Source organism: Mesocricetus auratus, unplaced genomic scaffold, assembly GCF_017639785.1.
Source record: "Mesocricetus auratus isolate SY011 unplaced genomic scaffold, BCM_Maur_2.0 Super-Scaffold_100001, whole genome shotgun sequence".
Taxonomy (NCBI): Eukaryota; Metazoa; Chordata; class Mammalia; order Rodentia; family Cricetidae; genus Mesocricetus; species Mesocricetus auratus.
The window spans coordinates 5,463,292-5,479,745 of NW_024429187.1; positions in this window are offsets into that span (position 1 = coordinate 5,463,292).

Below are 16,454 nucleotides of genomic sequence, written 5' to 3' on the forward strand. Positions count from 1 at the left end.
ACCATGCTGGATTATACCCTCACACAGCCAGCCAAATACCGTCCTCCCTCCTCTTTAAGATGTGCCCGCCAGGCGTTGTCATGGCAACAAAATGAACGCTTTGGTGGGTGTTTGCAAAGTGATCACAGACTGTAGGAAGTGTGCGTGCATTCACCTGAAGAAGCGCGTGGGCGCCCTTGCTGTGGGCGACGGCTCGTGAGATACCGGGCTCGTTTTTTATCAGTCCATTGAGCTCCTCACTTTTGGGGGCAGGAGAAGAAGTGGACACACACACTCATTTTTTTTTTTAAATTTCTCCTGGAAATTACAAGTGTGGAGGGAAGCCATGTCGGGGCGGAGGAGGAAGTCAAATGCAAAGAGCAAGGAGGAGCAAAAGGGAAGCCTAAAGAATGACAGCAATGGAAGGCAGTGCTGGAACCCTCCGGAGATACTGTGTGGCTGGGACAAGAGCTTCAAATGTGAAAGACCTAGATAACAGTTTCCCCTGAGTCCTTTAAGACTAAATTATATGTCTTTATGTCATAAAACTATTAACACATAGGTTGTAATGAAGGGAGGTAGGTTGTGCTAAGAGAGCTTCAAGGTCAGACCTGAACAGTGGAATCGTGGGCTGGAGTGTTCGACAGCAGTGTGCTCCGTGACCTGCATGCTTACCTCCCTGCACTTCAAGGTGATGACGTCAGGCACTGGGGACTTTGGGAGGTGATTACGTCGCGGGGATGGAGGCCCAAGAGCAGAGCAGTGTCCACAGAGACCTCTTCCCTTTCCACCAGTGTGAGGTCACATAGGTAGACAGATGCAGAGAGCAGGGCTCCGCGTGGAGGCTGGGCGTGGCAAACTACCGGCATTTGGTATTGCAAGGCGTGAGAGGGAGCTTCTGCTGCAATGCTCCTCCCGTATTTGCACCTGAAGGACACAATTGTTCAGCCCAGAACCCTCAAGAATACCGAAAATAAGACTTGACGACTCTGTGGTGAGTGCCACAGAGATCCTGTTCTGAACCTGTAGAGGAAGAATGCTTCGGTGACGGGGTCTAGCGGATTGCCTGATGGACTCATAGGTTAGCCACAGCGGGCAGTGACTGCCTGTAGCCAGGGATGCCTGGGATTTGTTCCTTCCATACACATTGTGTGCTTACTAAGGCTCCCTGTGCACTCAAATATGCTAGTTTTACTTATTTTTTCATTCATTAACTCACTCATTTATTCACTCACTCATTCACTGGAGATTGAACATAGAGCCTCGTGGATGCTCTACCTCTGAACTATACCCTTATCCCTTTTATTTACTTCAAATAGTAAAGTTTAAGACAGGTCTTTGCTAAGTTTCCTAGACTGGACCTGAACTGACTCTAACCCAGGCTGGCTTTGAACTTGAGATCCTTCTGCCCCAGGCTCTCTGGTACTCAGATTACAAACATGAACCCCATGCCTAGCTGCAATTCCCACATTAGCAAATTAATGTTTTCTGTGGATGAAATACTTATTTTTACATACTAATTATGTAGGGAAGCCTAATGCCAGTTTGGGTTTAGACATGCAGCCTTCTTTTCTTCCTTCCTTCCTTCCTTCCTTCCTTCCTTCCTTCCTTCCTTCCTTCCTTCCTTAGGTGGTAAGAAAACAGGGTCTAATGTAGTTCAGACTTACTTCCTACGTAGCTGAGGGTGGCTTTGACCTTCTTATTGCTCTGTCTCTGCCTCTCAAATTCTGGGATTACACATATGTGCCACCACACCTGGGCTGGACACACAACTTTCCAAATTAGATATACAGACACAACATTTTTATGTAACAAAAAAGGAAAATTTAAGAATTCCCAGAGGTAGAGCATCCGCGAGGCCCTATGTTCAATCTCCAGTTAAGTGAGTGAGAGAATAAATGAATGAGTGAATGAATGAATGAATGAAAAAATAAGTAAAACTAGCAATTTTGAGTGCAGCAGGAAAGAGTAGAAACAGGAGAATATCGAGAGGCTGGGATCTGCCCAGACAGAACTGGTCAGGGGAGACCCCCTGGTCTGGAGTCTGGCGACACTAAAAAAACTGGTGTGTAAAATAAACAAGAACTTGCTTCCCTAAGGAAGTTTGTTGTATTTCTGTGAACAGATGTAGGTGCATAGCATGAACGAACAAACCTGCCATTGTGATTGTATTTAAACCAATCACATGGTAACTTAAAACACCCCCCACTCCCAAATCCTTCAAACCTGTGCCTTGTATCCTGTGCCTAATTTGTGGGAGTATGAGAAGATGTCAAGATCTGTGCCTGCCTGTAGAGTGTAGTCTTCCTTGCCAGTCGCCTGGGCCCTGTAGCACTGTCTGAACCCTCAAATAACACACGGGACACTATATTAATTATGAAGCTGTTGGCTGTTTGCTTGGCTTCTTACGGGCTAGCTCTGACTTAAGTATTTAACCCATAATTGTTAATCTAAGTATTTCTCTTACTGGAGAAAGGGTCTGGACCTCTTACTCCTCTGGCCGCCTACATGGTGTCTCTCTCTCTGCCTCTCTTTCCCAGAATCCTCCTTGACTCCTAGTCCTACCTATCTTGCTTTCCTATTGGCCAACAGTGCTTTATTCAACAACCAATAAGAGACATCTCCCATCACCTGACTGATAGACTACAGACAGTAGCAGGATATCAGGAGATCTGCAAAGGCAGCTGCCGGAAGTCGGAGCAATCAGGGTGACTCCTGAGGTTTGACGCCTGACATGGTGACTTACACTTGCAATCCTAGCACTTGGGTGGCTGAGGCAGGAGATTGTCACAAGATCAACACCAACCTGGGCTATAGTGAGTTATGGGCCAGACTGGGTTACAATGTGACTCCCTGACTCAAAACGAAAAAAACAACAATAACAAGACAGTTAAGGATTTAAACCAGTGAGAATAGGAGAGAAGGAGGAGAAGGGCTGGGGACTAACATGATCAAGGTAGCATGAAGTGTAGATACACAGATGATAGACAGATAGATAGATAGATAGATAGATAGATAGATAGATAGATAGATAGATGGATAGATGAAACCCATTATTTTATATGCGAAAATATTAACAAACAACAAAAATGCATTTTAACAAAGACCAGCGATTTAATAAAAAGTAATGAAGATGACCAGTAGGATTCTGGTGAGTTTGGAATATTATGGAGGAGTCTTGTCTAAGTCGATAGCAAGGGACAAACAACCAAACATTCTTATTGGTCGGCATTATGCATGGAAGCCAGCACCTGTGCCTGTGACGTTTCAGGGTGAAAGGCTTGTCTCTGTCCCTTGGTGGTCTGTTTCCTTTCTCCCTTTCCTCTATCTGTCCTATGAAGAATGTCTGCCTGGATTTCACAGCTCCACCCTGTACGGCATCCATGCGTGCCTTGGCAGAGCTGAAGCCGGTGACTGCTGCACTTGCCATGATCACTGTGATGTCTCCCGTGCTCCCTCCTTCTGTTGGTGCTCCCTCCTCCTGCCTCCTCTCTGCTCAGCCGGCTGTGCTTATGTACTATGGCAAGTATAAGCTGGAGGTGGCCATGATGTCGTTGAGCTGTAATAAAGATCCCTGGGCCTTGCAAATAGCTCTGTTGTCTTATCTCCAACGGGATGGAAGGAAACAGTGATATGGGCTTCATTGATAGTTAGCTGGGGTGATCCTTCAATCCTGATGAGATCTCTGCCTGCTTGTGGAAAAGCCAGATTTTACTTTAGCTCTTGTCCCATGGAGTGCCTGAAGGATTACTTTCTCAGTTACTAAAGGGCAGCTTGGGAAAGCAGTGAAGCAGCTAGGTGTGCTCTCTGAAGCACAGACAGAGGCATTGCTAGCCCAGTTCAGGGATGCATCCTTAGTAGGTGTCTACAAACGCAGGAAAAGCATCGGAATGGTGCGGTGTGTCTTGGGACAGTGAGGAACTTTCCAAAGTTCCAGAAGGCAGCTTGACACCCTTAGTAAATGCATCATGGGGTGTGGGACTTGACCCTTATTTGGCTGTTTGCGAAGCGTATGAATGGCGGCAGGTTGCCAAAATTTGCCAGTGTTCAGCTCTCTGCTTTCCAAGGTGAATCTAATGTCTATTCTAGCACATTGGACAGCTTGAATATGAAGCCACAACTGGCGCTGGAGTTTGGACGTGGGCAGGTGAGCCAGCTGGCTAACGGGATTTACTCAGAGAGAAGCCACTTACTTACATGGGACTGAGGTGCCACCTGGGAGGCAAGCCACCGTTTCCCAGGGAAACAGCCAAGCACTGGACTATTGCACTCAATTGCCAAATGATGCAAATTTGTCTCTAGTCCAGCTCTGTAGATGAATGCCACAGCCCAGGGGGACAGAGCCTGGCATTTAAACCAACAGTAATAACAACAGCAAAACCCCAAAGGAATGTCCTGACAGAGCGCTCCCTGGATACTACTAAATCAGAGTTATCTTTGCATCTAACAGGCTCCATCACACACAGAAGGTGACAGCCCCCGCTTGCTCAAAGACTACTACCATCTGCTCTGTCACTTTGAGATTCCAGGGTCAGGAGCTGGAAAAACTATGGCAGCATGCGAGGGGGGACCACAGTGTAACAACAGTTGGCCCCTGCTTGTGGCAGGGCTGTCCTCTGGAGATCCTCCCGCTCAGCCAGCCATAGCAGAACACCGCAGAAGTAGGCTCACTGGCGAAACTTCAGGAAATACCGCAGCTGCCAGGCGAGGCGAGCTACTGATAATGCAGCAAAGGTCAGATCCCAGGTAAGGAAGTTTGTATTAATTCAGGTAAATCACAGTATTGTGAAGTACTTGGTGCTCAGTAGGTGTTCAGTGAATCTTCCCCTCCCAGGCTGGCCAAGGGTGATCTTGAACTGTTTACAGGCAGCTGGAATTACAGGCTTGTCACACCACATTTGGCTTGTGTGGTGCAAGGATGGAACCCGGGGTTTAATGCAAGAGAGGGGAAACCCATTGAGCCTCACCCCAACTCCACTGTCGTTGGTATTCTTTAAGCCCCCTTTAAACAGCAGAATTAATTTCTCCTTCCTGTGTGTATAGTAGCTGTATTGTCTGTAATTTTAATTTAAAGTGTATTCAACTGAAGTCAATTTAACTGAAAGTTTAGAGAAAATGCCAACTCAAGCGTAACAGAGTAATAGTGGGAAGAAATTTCAGTCCTACTCAAGAAATGATGATGGGGATGGGAGAGACATGGCTCAGCAGATAGGAGTTCATGCTGTTCTCAAGAAGGATCTGAGTTTGGATCCCAGGACCCATGTCAAGCAGCTCACAGCCACCCCCACATCCAGCTCCGGAGTGATTTGACATCTCTGGCCTCCACAGGCACCTGCTAAGGAATAATCTTCTTGTGCACTGTGAAGATGGGTCTTAGCCAAGGCACCTTCTGATTGGTTTAATAAAAGAACTAACTGGCCAGTGGCTAGGCAGAAGTTATAGGCAGGACAGCCAGGCAGAGGATGCTGGGAGGAAGAAGGATATGGCGATATTTTGTTTGTGCTTTAACAAATAAAGCTTGCCTGAAGATGGGAGTGTGGAGCTAGCCACTAGTTAGTCATAGAGGCCAGGCAGTGGTAGCACACACCTTTAATCCCATCACTCAGGAGGCAGGGGCAGGTGGATCTCTGAGGCTCCAAATGACGCTGTAACGATAAGCGACACACTTACTGAAAGTAAAACTAAGTATTTATTGTAGAAATTACTCACAAGATACCAAACAAGTAACCCAGATGAGCCCAGTAGTTTTCCGCTGCCGAACCGAAAGCCGAAATCCGGGAAAAGAGACCAAGACTTCCTGTGTGCTGTCTTTTATGCCTTCCCCTGTAATGCCCCCTAGCCATGCCCAAAAGTGGGCCTGGCTAGTGACCGTAGTTCACCGCCTACGTCTTTACGTCCGTCCGTATACGTCTTTAGTCATGCCTAAAGTGGGTGTGTTTAGCAGTGTGGTAAACCGCTCTTTTATTACCTCATCTGTATGCGCCTCTAGTAAGTCACATGGTTAATGGCGGCATACAGGCTTCCTCCTACAGATCTCTGCGAGTTCAAGGCCACCCTGGGATACACGAGATTGATCCAGTCTAAAAGAGAAACAGAGTCAGGTGGTGGTGGCTCACACCTTTAAGCCCAGCACTAGGGAAGTGTAGACAGGAGTGTCATGGCTGGGTGGATAGAGGACTATACAAGGCAGGAGAGGACAGAAGCTCATTGCACTCATTGTGAGGATTCACAGGGACAGGCTAGCCCCTTTGCTCTAAGATTTCAGTAGAGGTGAGCGGTCTCTCTTGTAGATGGTTCCTTCTCTGACCTTTCAGCATTAACCTTGATATCTGACTCCGGGTTTTTATTATTAAGACCAATTAGAATGCTACAGGCAGAGCCTCAGATTCTCAAGTAGAGGCAGAGAGAAGCAAGATAAAGGTGCCGTGTTGAAAGAAAGTACTGCAACGTGGCAGTGGGTAGATAAGAAATATAGTTAGTTTAAAATGTAAGAGTTAGCTAGTAACAAGCCAGATCTATTGGCCAAGCATTTATAATTAATATTAAGTCTCTGTTTATTTGGGGAAAAGCTGCTGAAAAACAGAGAAACTCCGCCAACACAATTGGGCATGTACCCTTATATTTTTAAAAGTTAAATATATTGCCGGGCAGTGGTGGTGCATGCCTTTAATCCCAGCACTTGGGAGGCAGAGGCAGGCCGATCTCTGTGAGTTCGAGACCAGCCTGGTCTACAAGAGCTAGTTCCAGAGAAACCTTGTCTTGAAAAACAAAAAAAAATTATATATATATATATATATATTTAAAAGAATAAGAAACAAGGCTAGGGCAAGATGTGACCTAAAAAGCTATTCCAGAGCTGGCAAGATAGCTCAATTGATAAAGGCATTTGACTCTGAAACCAATATGACAGAAGGAGAAAGCACTCTTTCAAGTTGTCCTCCGACCTACACATAGACAGACAGACAGACAGACAGACAGACAGACAGACACACACACACACACACACACCGTGTCACTGCATACCCATGTTCTCTTTCTCTGAGTAAATAAAACCCGTTAAATTTTTTAATTTTAGTCGTCAAGAAAGCTGCAGAGACAGATTGAAACAGTGGTATAAAAACGGTAGGTGTGATGGCCGTCATGCTGATTTGTTTTTCCTAGTTGTTGGATTTTATCATCCCTTATGCATTTTATAGGAAACAGGATGTAGTAAAAAGGTCGCTACCTCATGAGGAACAAACCCGGGTTGGAACACCTCGCCCTGTCTACACACAGCAGCACTGATGTCCCCGAATCAGGTGCAGGGGTTACCAGTGGCTTGAGAGCAGCTGGGGTCCACATGAGTCTGGCAAGGCTGGGGATGCAGTGAGCGACAAGGAGGCTGACGGGCTGTGGGATGCCGGGTCTTGTTTCTGCTCTGAGAACGCGGAGGAACAGAGGTCACAGTGAGACGATTCAGCTTCCAAACTCAGAGGGACAGCAGCTGATGAGAGGCAAAGGAAACACAAATGGGGTCGAATCCATCTTCAAACACTATTGGTCAACGAGCCTGCAGGAAACAGGAAGCCATGGGAGGCCAACGGAAATGAGAAAAACAAGTTGCCATGAGCAATATATTGAAGTAGCGTTTAAGACATTTAATTGGAAGCTGGTTTAAGACAACAGTGAAATCCTAGAAAAATCACCTAGGTGCAGCCCTTATTTCATTAAAACGGTAAAACTCCAACCCCGAGGTGTCGACTTAACCTTCCAAGGAGACAGGACAAACAGGAGCGTGGCACATGGGAGGGCGCTGGCACAGACGCGGCCGGCACTCCACCTGCACACGTGAAGATGCTGACACTGGGTGACAGGCAGGTCATAAGTCTCCCCACTTACCTGAGTATGCTTTCGTTATTTCTCACTTTGGCTCCTTTGTGTTTATTACAAGAATAAGTCTCTCTGTCTCTGTCTCTGTCTCTCTGTCTCTGTGTCTCTGTGTCTCTGTCTCTTTCTGTCTCTCTCTCTCTCTCCCTCCCTCCCTCCCTCCCTCTCTTTCTCTCTGTGCCCCACATCCCTGTCTTATTCTTCCAGTAACATCATGAGCCACAGGGTCCTTAGCCATCAAGTAGGTGTCTGTGTGTTCTTGCTGTGGACCCTACCACTCCACAGAAAAATTGTGGTGGCTCGTGTTTTTCTAAGTCCGGATGTGCTCTGGAGAAAGGGATGTCAAGGAACACCAAAATCACTTTACACTTTAATGCGTTTGACTTTAAAAAGGAGGAGGCAATGGCAGCGAGTCGGACTCTGGTTTTGCTCCTTATCCCAGATGCACAGTTCCTGGGGGTGATGTATCCACGCGGGGAAAAACAACAACTCCAGTCAGAACATACGAAGAGAAGGTAGCGATCAGCTCAGTGTGGTGGCCAGAGGCTTAATCCGCTGTGCCAGGGTGGGGAAGTATGTCAGGAGGAGGAAGAGCCTGGTGGAGATCACACTGAGGGGATGGGGTGTGGGGCTTGAGGGGTGGGGCTGGGGGCTAAGGGTAAGGGGGGGATGAAGGGGCTGGGTCTGGGAGAACCTGGGAAACTCAGGAAAGTTTGATGGAGGAAAATCATGAAACTAATAAGGCCTGATGAGAGGACAAGGTTTGACGTGTTGGACCTAGCCTCCTGGGTTAGTATTTGTTATAATACAGTGTGAGGTGGGACCAGGGAGGATCCCGTGGTGGGGGACAAATGCGCCATCAGGCAGAACGTATATGGAAAGGAAGTTGTGTTGTGAAGGGGGTGTGGGGGAAGAGGGAGAGAGGGAAGAGAGAAACGAGGGGTGGGGTAGAGACGGAGCAGACAGGGATCTGTCTGCCTCCTCAGAGAGACGGCTGAAAGAGAGGGGAGGCAGCCGAGGGCCAGGGTAAGTACACCTGCCATGCGCAGAGGCCGGCTCAGGTTTGCCTGGGTTACAACAGCATTGCTACCTACATGTGTGTCTCTGAGGTGAGCCAGGAGTCTGCACTGGCAACAGAAAGTGCTAGCTCTGAAGATAAGAGCTGGGCATTCCCACAGGGCCGTGGAGGTGGGAGAGAGTGGAAGTTCACGGGTGTGAAAACGAGCGTCTCCCACTCATTGAACAGCTCCCGGGGACTCAGTGAGAGGTGGAAGACGACAGAAGTGCCTCTGGCGTGAGTGTGAGGAAGAACTCGCTGTGTCAGGTGGATCAACCTCAGCGATTCCCGATCACCTACGGAGAGCTCACTGCTCACACCCTGCTTCTGACACCTAGCATCCTGTTTAACTTTCCCAGCTGCATTTCAGAGGGTTTTATTACCCTCTCCTTGTTTAATGGAGGAAGTAAGCTCACACAGTGTCTAGTGATGAGCCTCACACAGTGGAGTGACTGACTGAGCCTCACATGGTAGTGAGTGGTGAGTCTCACACAGTGGTGAGTGGTGAGTCTCACACAGTGGTGAGTGGTGAGTCTCACACAGTGGAGTGACTGAGACTCACACAGTGGAGTGACTGACTGAGCCTCACATGGTAGTGAGTGACTGAGTCTCACACAGCGGTGAGTGGTGAGTCTCACACAGTGGTGAGTGGTGAGTCTCACACAGTGGAGTGACTGAGACTCACACAGTGGAGTGACAGCCTCACACAGTGGTGAGTGACTGAGCCTTGCACAGCGGTGAGTGGTGAGTCTCACACAGTGGTGAGTGGTGAGTCTCACACAGTGGAGTGACTGAGACTCACACAGTGGTGAGTGGTTGAGCCAGTGTTTCCATTAGTTCTGGCATGTTTCAGAATCTTTTCCTTGGAACTTTCTGTAGAGAGGATCTGGAGACTGCTGGTCTGGGATTGGCTTCAAAAACATGACATTAACGCAACTTAAATAACAAAGTGAAGAGGGTTGGGGAAATGAAGACAATCTGACACATTCACTATAAGGGACAACAGGGATCTAAGACATCAAAACAGGGAAGAGGAAATGGCGCGGATGTGCACTAGGTAAGGCTATGATCACATACTTTGTACTGCTATCTTTAGCTTATATGAAATAGCAACCATTTTAGAAATAAAAAATAAGAGCTATAGGTTCGCACCAGTAGCCACTTTCACTTTTTTCTTGGATCATTAACTCTTTTTATGTAGATCTTAAGTTTATATCTTGAACCTTATGGTCCCTTTCTGAACTCTTATGTTCAAGAATCCAAGCCCACATGACACCTCACAACAGTCTATACAACTCCAGTCAGCTGCAGGGATCTGATGACCTCTTCTAGCCTACTTGGGCACTGCACATACCCATATGCTCAGAGTGCAAACGAACACGTATGCACACACACACACACACACACACACACTCAAGCTTGCATACATACATCTGTGCACCATGTGTATATATGCACATATGTATATATATGCAAAACAAAATGACCATACACATAGAATAAAATAATTCTCAAACCAATTTAACAACAACAGCAACAAGGAACCTGCTGTGTCGTGACATCTCTATGGAGATGTGGAACTGAGACCCATACAGACGCCCAGACCGGGGCCCCAGACGACTAACCTTCTGCCTTTCTCCTCTTCCAACCTGTACTGTCCGTCTTAGTTAGCTTTAACTGTCAGCCTGACAGCCTAGCATCTTCTGAGAGGAAACCCTCCACCAAGGAATTGCCTCGATCAATTGGCCTGTATCTGGGTCTGTTACGGGATTCCTGCCTGGGTCCCATCACCGCTTTAGCCCCCAAAATAACACACAGAGACTCTATTAGTTACAGTGCTGTCAGGCAATGTCCAGGGCTTCTCATAGGCTAATGCAGTCTTAAGTATTAACCCATGACTACTAATATATATTTCTATAAGGACTTATCTTACTGAGGACACCATCCTGATGTGTCCTCTCTCCCCAGGATCACATGGCGACTCTCTACCCTTGACTACATTTCCCAGAATCCTCCTCGACTCGTAGTCACACCTATCTTGCTTCCCTATTGGCCAATAACCAATAAGACAAACATATACACAGAAGGACTTCCCCCATTATGGGTCTGTGGGGGATTATCTCAATTGTTAATGGTATAGGAGGGGCCAGCCACTGTGGGAGCCACTATCCCTAGGCAGGTGTCCCTGGGCTGTCAGTAAGCAGCGTTCTTCCCTGGCTTCTGCTTCATGCTTCTGCTTGGAGCCCTGCCCTGACTTGTCTCAACGATGGGCTCTGTATTGTTCTTTGTTGCAGCTTCGGGCGGATGAAACAAGATCCACCAAACTCAACAGACCCACACGGAGTTTATTGGGAAAGGGAGCAAAGGGAGGGGTAGGTGTCAGTTGATCAGGAGCAGAGGCAGAAAGAAGAGAGAGAACAGACAGGAGGCGCTTGCTTATAAAGGGAACGGGAGCGCTTTAGAAGGATTCAGCAGTTGGGGCTCTTGAAACTGGAGTCATGGAGCTGCCCCTGGCCCAGCTCCACACGGTTTCTGTGTGCAGAGTCCTCATGCAGCCACCTAACACATGCACCACGCAACCTTTGACAGCCTTGGAGCTGTCAGTAGGAGCAATCACCTGTCAAAGACGATCTCGGGAGGAGGGAAGGTCGCCTGGAGAATAGCGATCCTGGGTGGGTAGGGAGAGAGTCTGAGGATTAGAGAGACCCAGTGACCAGGAAAGGTTCCCTAAGGAGAAGGAAGGCCCAGGCCCAGGAGAGGGCTGGTGTGGAGTGACAGGCAGGTACTGAGGAGAAGCCACTGGGGCGGGAGAAGAAGAGAAGTCGGGAGCAGAAACAGGGCCATGTTGCCCAGGACCCAGGGAGAGGGAGAAGCCAGGATATCAGCACAGTGACCTAGAAATGTAAGTCAAATAAACCCTTTCCTTCCCAAGTTGCTTCTGCTCAGAGTGCTTGGCGGCTCTGCAGACGGAATATTTCTAAGAACGCCTCTCCGTGCCTCTTTCCTGTTGACACGCCAGTTCACAATGCTTTCTCTGAGCTAGTATGCCGTCAGAGCCTCCTGACTGCTCTCCCTGCTTCTGTCTCTTACAACTCGTTTCCTACACAGTGGCCAACAGACATTTTAAAAATACCGAATCAAATTGCTCTTCTTCCTAAGATTGCAAGTAGCTTATCATTTTATTAATATGGTACTAAGAATATACAGTATTTACCAAGGGCCCAAACAGGTTATGATGAGGACCACGGTAAAGCAGACCGCGTACTCAGCTCGATGCTGGGTACTAGCTGCCACTGAAGGGCCGCTAGAAGTCGGTGGGAGGAACTGGATTAAGAAGTGATCAAAGGAACAGAGAGCTGGGTGAATTGTTGCTTGCTAAAAACAGGTGGGCTGTCAGTGTTATCAACGTGAATTCAAGGGGCTTGCACTTTTTGAAAGTCAATTCTAAACTGACAGGGGGCGGCTGAAGATGCAAGAACCCCCAATACCTACCTTTCAGGGAGCAAAGAAAAAAACTAAGTGTGTGGGGGAAAGAATTTGTTTTTAAATAGATAGGGCACATTGTGTGATTCAGTGGCTTTGATTTCTCCAGAGCAGACACCTGGGGAGGGAGAGGGACAGCAGCGGTTGCTCATTTTCATTAAGTACTTTGTAAAATAACTGGATTTATTAAGACTAAACTCTTAGAGTTTTGGGCCTCACACGTGTAAAACAAAGGCCTTACCAAGCAGTTCTCTGGAAGTCCTTATGTCTAGAAAAGAGCTCAAGCTAGACTACAGAAGGCCTAAGAGCAGTTAGATAACAGCCTGCATTCCTTAGGAACTTGTGAAATGGGTTTTCCACCCCCCAAAGGAGTTGTTTCCTTTGCCTCTGGAAGAAGCGGCATATGGCTCTTCATGTGACAGTATACCAAAGTCCATGCTGGCCTCCGGATCCCGTCCCGTCCCCACCCCTCAGGCACCCCCAGCGCCCATACGCGGTATCTCTGGCTACCCTCAGTACTCTCTCCACTCTGCCTCCCTGTCCTGTCCAGCCCACTTCTGTTTCTCTCTGCTCCAGGCTCTTCCAGCGTTTCTGGATGTCTCTCTCCTTTGCTCACAGTAACCCCCGTCCCCCCACCTAATGATGGAACTGCAGTCCTGGCAGTTTCTTTACTGAGCCCCTGCCACATCCACGAACCACACCCCCAGTATTAAAAGTATTCTTTTAAAAAATACATATCTTATTTCATTTATTTATTTATTGGGGAGAGGACACTATGTGACCATGCAGAAGCCAGAGGACAATTTGCAGAGTTTGGGTCTCTGGAATCAAACTCAGGTCATGAGGTGGTGCAGGAGGTGCCTTTACCTGCAAGTCATTGTAAATGTCACAGTTGGGAGTCAAGGTAAGAAACACAAGAGATATATTGGGAGGGGGAAACCCAGTCCGGTGGCTGATTCTGCTCAGGTGAGAATCAGCAGAGAACTGAGTATAAGACCAGATTGAGTTTCTTGGAGGGGCTGGGGGCTGGGGGGGTGGAGGGTGTGAGGAGTGGGGGTGGGGAGTGACTTTCCAGGGTGACCTGAGATTGGAGGGATTATGTGGTTTGATCTTGGGGCAAGATCCAGAATGGTGGTTTTGTTTTTGTTTTTGTTTTCTATAGGGTGGGACCTGGCCACTCTTCCACGTCAGAAGGCTGAGAGTGACTGTTATAGCCATTAGGGAATGGCCATTATGACAGAGAAGTCTGGGAATAGGGCCTGGCAGTTGGGGCTTCAGGGTCAGAGCCTATCTGTTGGGTTCGAGAAAGCTGTCCCTGACACCCAAGTTGTTCGAATAGCAAACATTCATCTTGTGTATGTTTTTTGTTTGTTTTGTTGTTGTTTTGAGACAGGGTCTCTCTACATAACCTTGGCTGTCCTGAAACTCACTCTGTAGACCAGGCTGGCCTTGAACTCAGAGATCCACCTGCCTTGGCCTCCGGAATGCTGGGACTAAAGGCGTGTGCCACCACCCAGCCACTTGTCCTAAATAAAATGTTTCATTTTGTTAAAATCAGTTACGATACAAATACACTAGAATTGTAAGAGGAGAATTCCCAGCATTCCAGGCAACAGGGTGTGTTTATGAGTTCATATAGTGCTACTGATCTCCAAAACTTCAAATAAGAATCAACAATAAAAGTAAAAACTAAAGACAATTTAAGCAGATCTAAACCAAGTAAAACCGTGGATATGGTAGTGGTGGCCTATGATCCCAGCTTTTGGAGGCAGAGGCAGAGGTCATGAGGATGAGGACAGCTTGGGCTACAGCTAGGTCTTGTCTCAGGAGGAATACGTAAAAAGTAAATAAGTCTGAAAGGACTGGGGTGATGGCAGGGGCAGAATGCTTTTGCCGCCTATGGGGTCCTGGTCATTAACAGTGAAAACACAGATAGTTTGCTTTTAATTTGGTAACTGAATATATGGGTTACAAAAAAGGGTTAGGTGAGAGACACACTACAAACCATCTTTGAAGTGGTGATAAATTAATGCAGTAAGATGAATGTTCATTATTTTACTTTTGCTTTTGTTTTTTTGTTTTTGTTTTTTTTTTTTTACAAGACAGGGGTTCTCTGTATTGTTTTGGAGGCTGTCAGTCCAGCCTGGCCTCGAACTCACAGAGATCCGCCTGCCTCTGCCTCCCGAGTGCTGGGATTAAAGGCATGCGCCACCACTGCCCGGCCATTATTTTACTTTTGGTTGGTGCTGGGAATTGAAGCTAGAACTTCACACATCCTAGGTAAGGGTTTTACCACTGAGCTACATCACCAACCCCGAACTCAGGGTAATGAGCGAGAACAAATCATGTACTTCTTTCTGTAACTCTGAAACTCACTCAAGTGGGGCAGAGTGAGTGGGAGGGTTACATACCTACCCATTACCACCCATAAATTTGAAAGTGGAAGAGGAAGGCTTAGATGAGGTCCCCTTCAACCTCTGAAGGGTTATGCTGTAGAAATTTCTTTGTTGTTTGCCGGGAATTGAACTCAGGACCTCTGGAAGAACAGTCAGTGCTCTTAACCTCTGAGCCACCTCTCCAGCCCCTTGAAGGGTTACTTTCATACAAATCCGTGTCCCCACTGAGCAATGTAGCCCGACTTGAGCTCATGGTGGGGAGAGAGGAGACAGATGGCCTTTTGTTTCACCAGGCCCAGGAGCATGCTGCTTGCTGCCAGAAGAACAGGTCAATCGTTTAGAACCTACACAACCGTGAATAGCCAGGAAAGAGGGTTTCAACTGAGACATTGTCTAAATCAGGCTGGTTGTATGGCTGTGGCAGATACTGCCTTGGTTGTTACTGAGGTAGGTGGCACCATGTCCTAGGTGGGGAAGGGTACAGAAAGCCAGCTGAATATGCTTTGCGTTCTGGCCTTAATTTCCTTGCAATAATGGACTGTCCCCTGAGATTGCCAGTCAAGTAAACCCTTTCTCCCCTAAGCTGCTTGTTTTCAGGGTATTATCACGGCTGCAGGTGTAGGACACTCCTAAACCTTCTTACACGAAAGCCTCACTTTAAGACCTGGTACTGGACTGCAATGCCTGGTCTGTCATGTGTGGTCACTCTTTGTGTGGGGGGGTATGCCAGTAGGAGCACAGGAGCTCTCGGAGCTGGAGTCACAGGCAGTTGTATGGAGTCCTGACGTGGGTTCTGGGAACCAAACTCTGGCCTTCAGAAGGGCAGCCAGTACTCTTAACCACTGAGTCTTCTCTCAAGCCCACGATTCATTCTTAAAATGACCAGACATAGTAAAATCAGAGACCGCAACCAAACCCTAAACCGGTAACACCACAGCACCTTTTCCCTCACAAAGTATGTCTGAGTGTTGACTACTCAGATATAGCGCCTCATGAACACCCAAGCTCGTTAGTATTCAACTTTTCCTTTGCTGTTTTTTGTTTTTTTTTGAGGCAGGGTTTCTCTGTGTAGCCCTGGCTGTCCTGGAACTCACTCTGTAGAGCAAGCTGACCTGAAACTCACAGAGATCCACCTACTTCTGCCTCCTGAGTGCTGGCTGTTCAACTTCTTTAATAATGAGCATTATATGGCCATGATTTCCACCAAGTAGAGAAAAGATGATTATCACAAATTAAAGGTGAGAGATGTAATAAATGGTAACAATGCAACTCAGGATGGTGTTTTCATACACGATCATTAGTGTGTTCCATAGCATAACTGACCTCTCTCTCGCTGTGTTTTCCATGCCTCCTCTGGCATCTCTTCTAGTTTCATGACCTACACACACACACACACACACACACACACACACACACACACACACACACACACACACACACACACCTCCTCTTTTGGAAGCCGGCCACGCTTCTGACTCCTAGCTTGTGTTATTCTCTCTCTCTCTCTGGTAAATAAATATATTGTATCCCCATTGACTATCATGATTAAGCAATGAATATGGATGCCCATGTATGACAGGTATGGTGTCTGAGACTCTTTTGTGCACAAACCCAAGAGTGGGCCAGCAGGGTCACATGGCAGTTCTAGTTTAAGCTTTATGAGAAACTTTCAT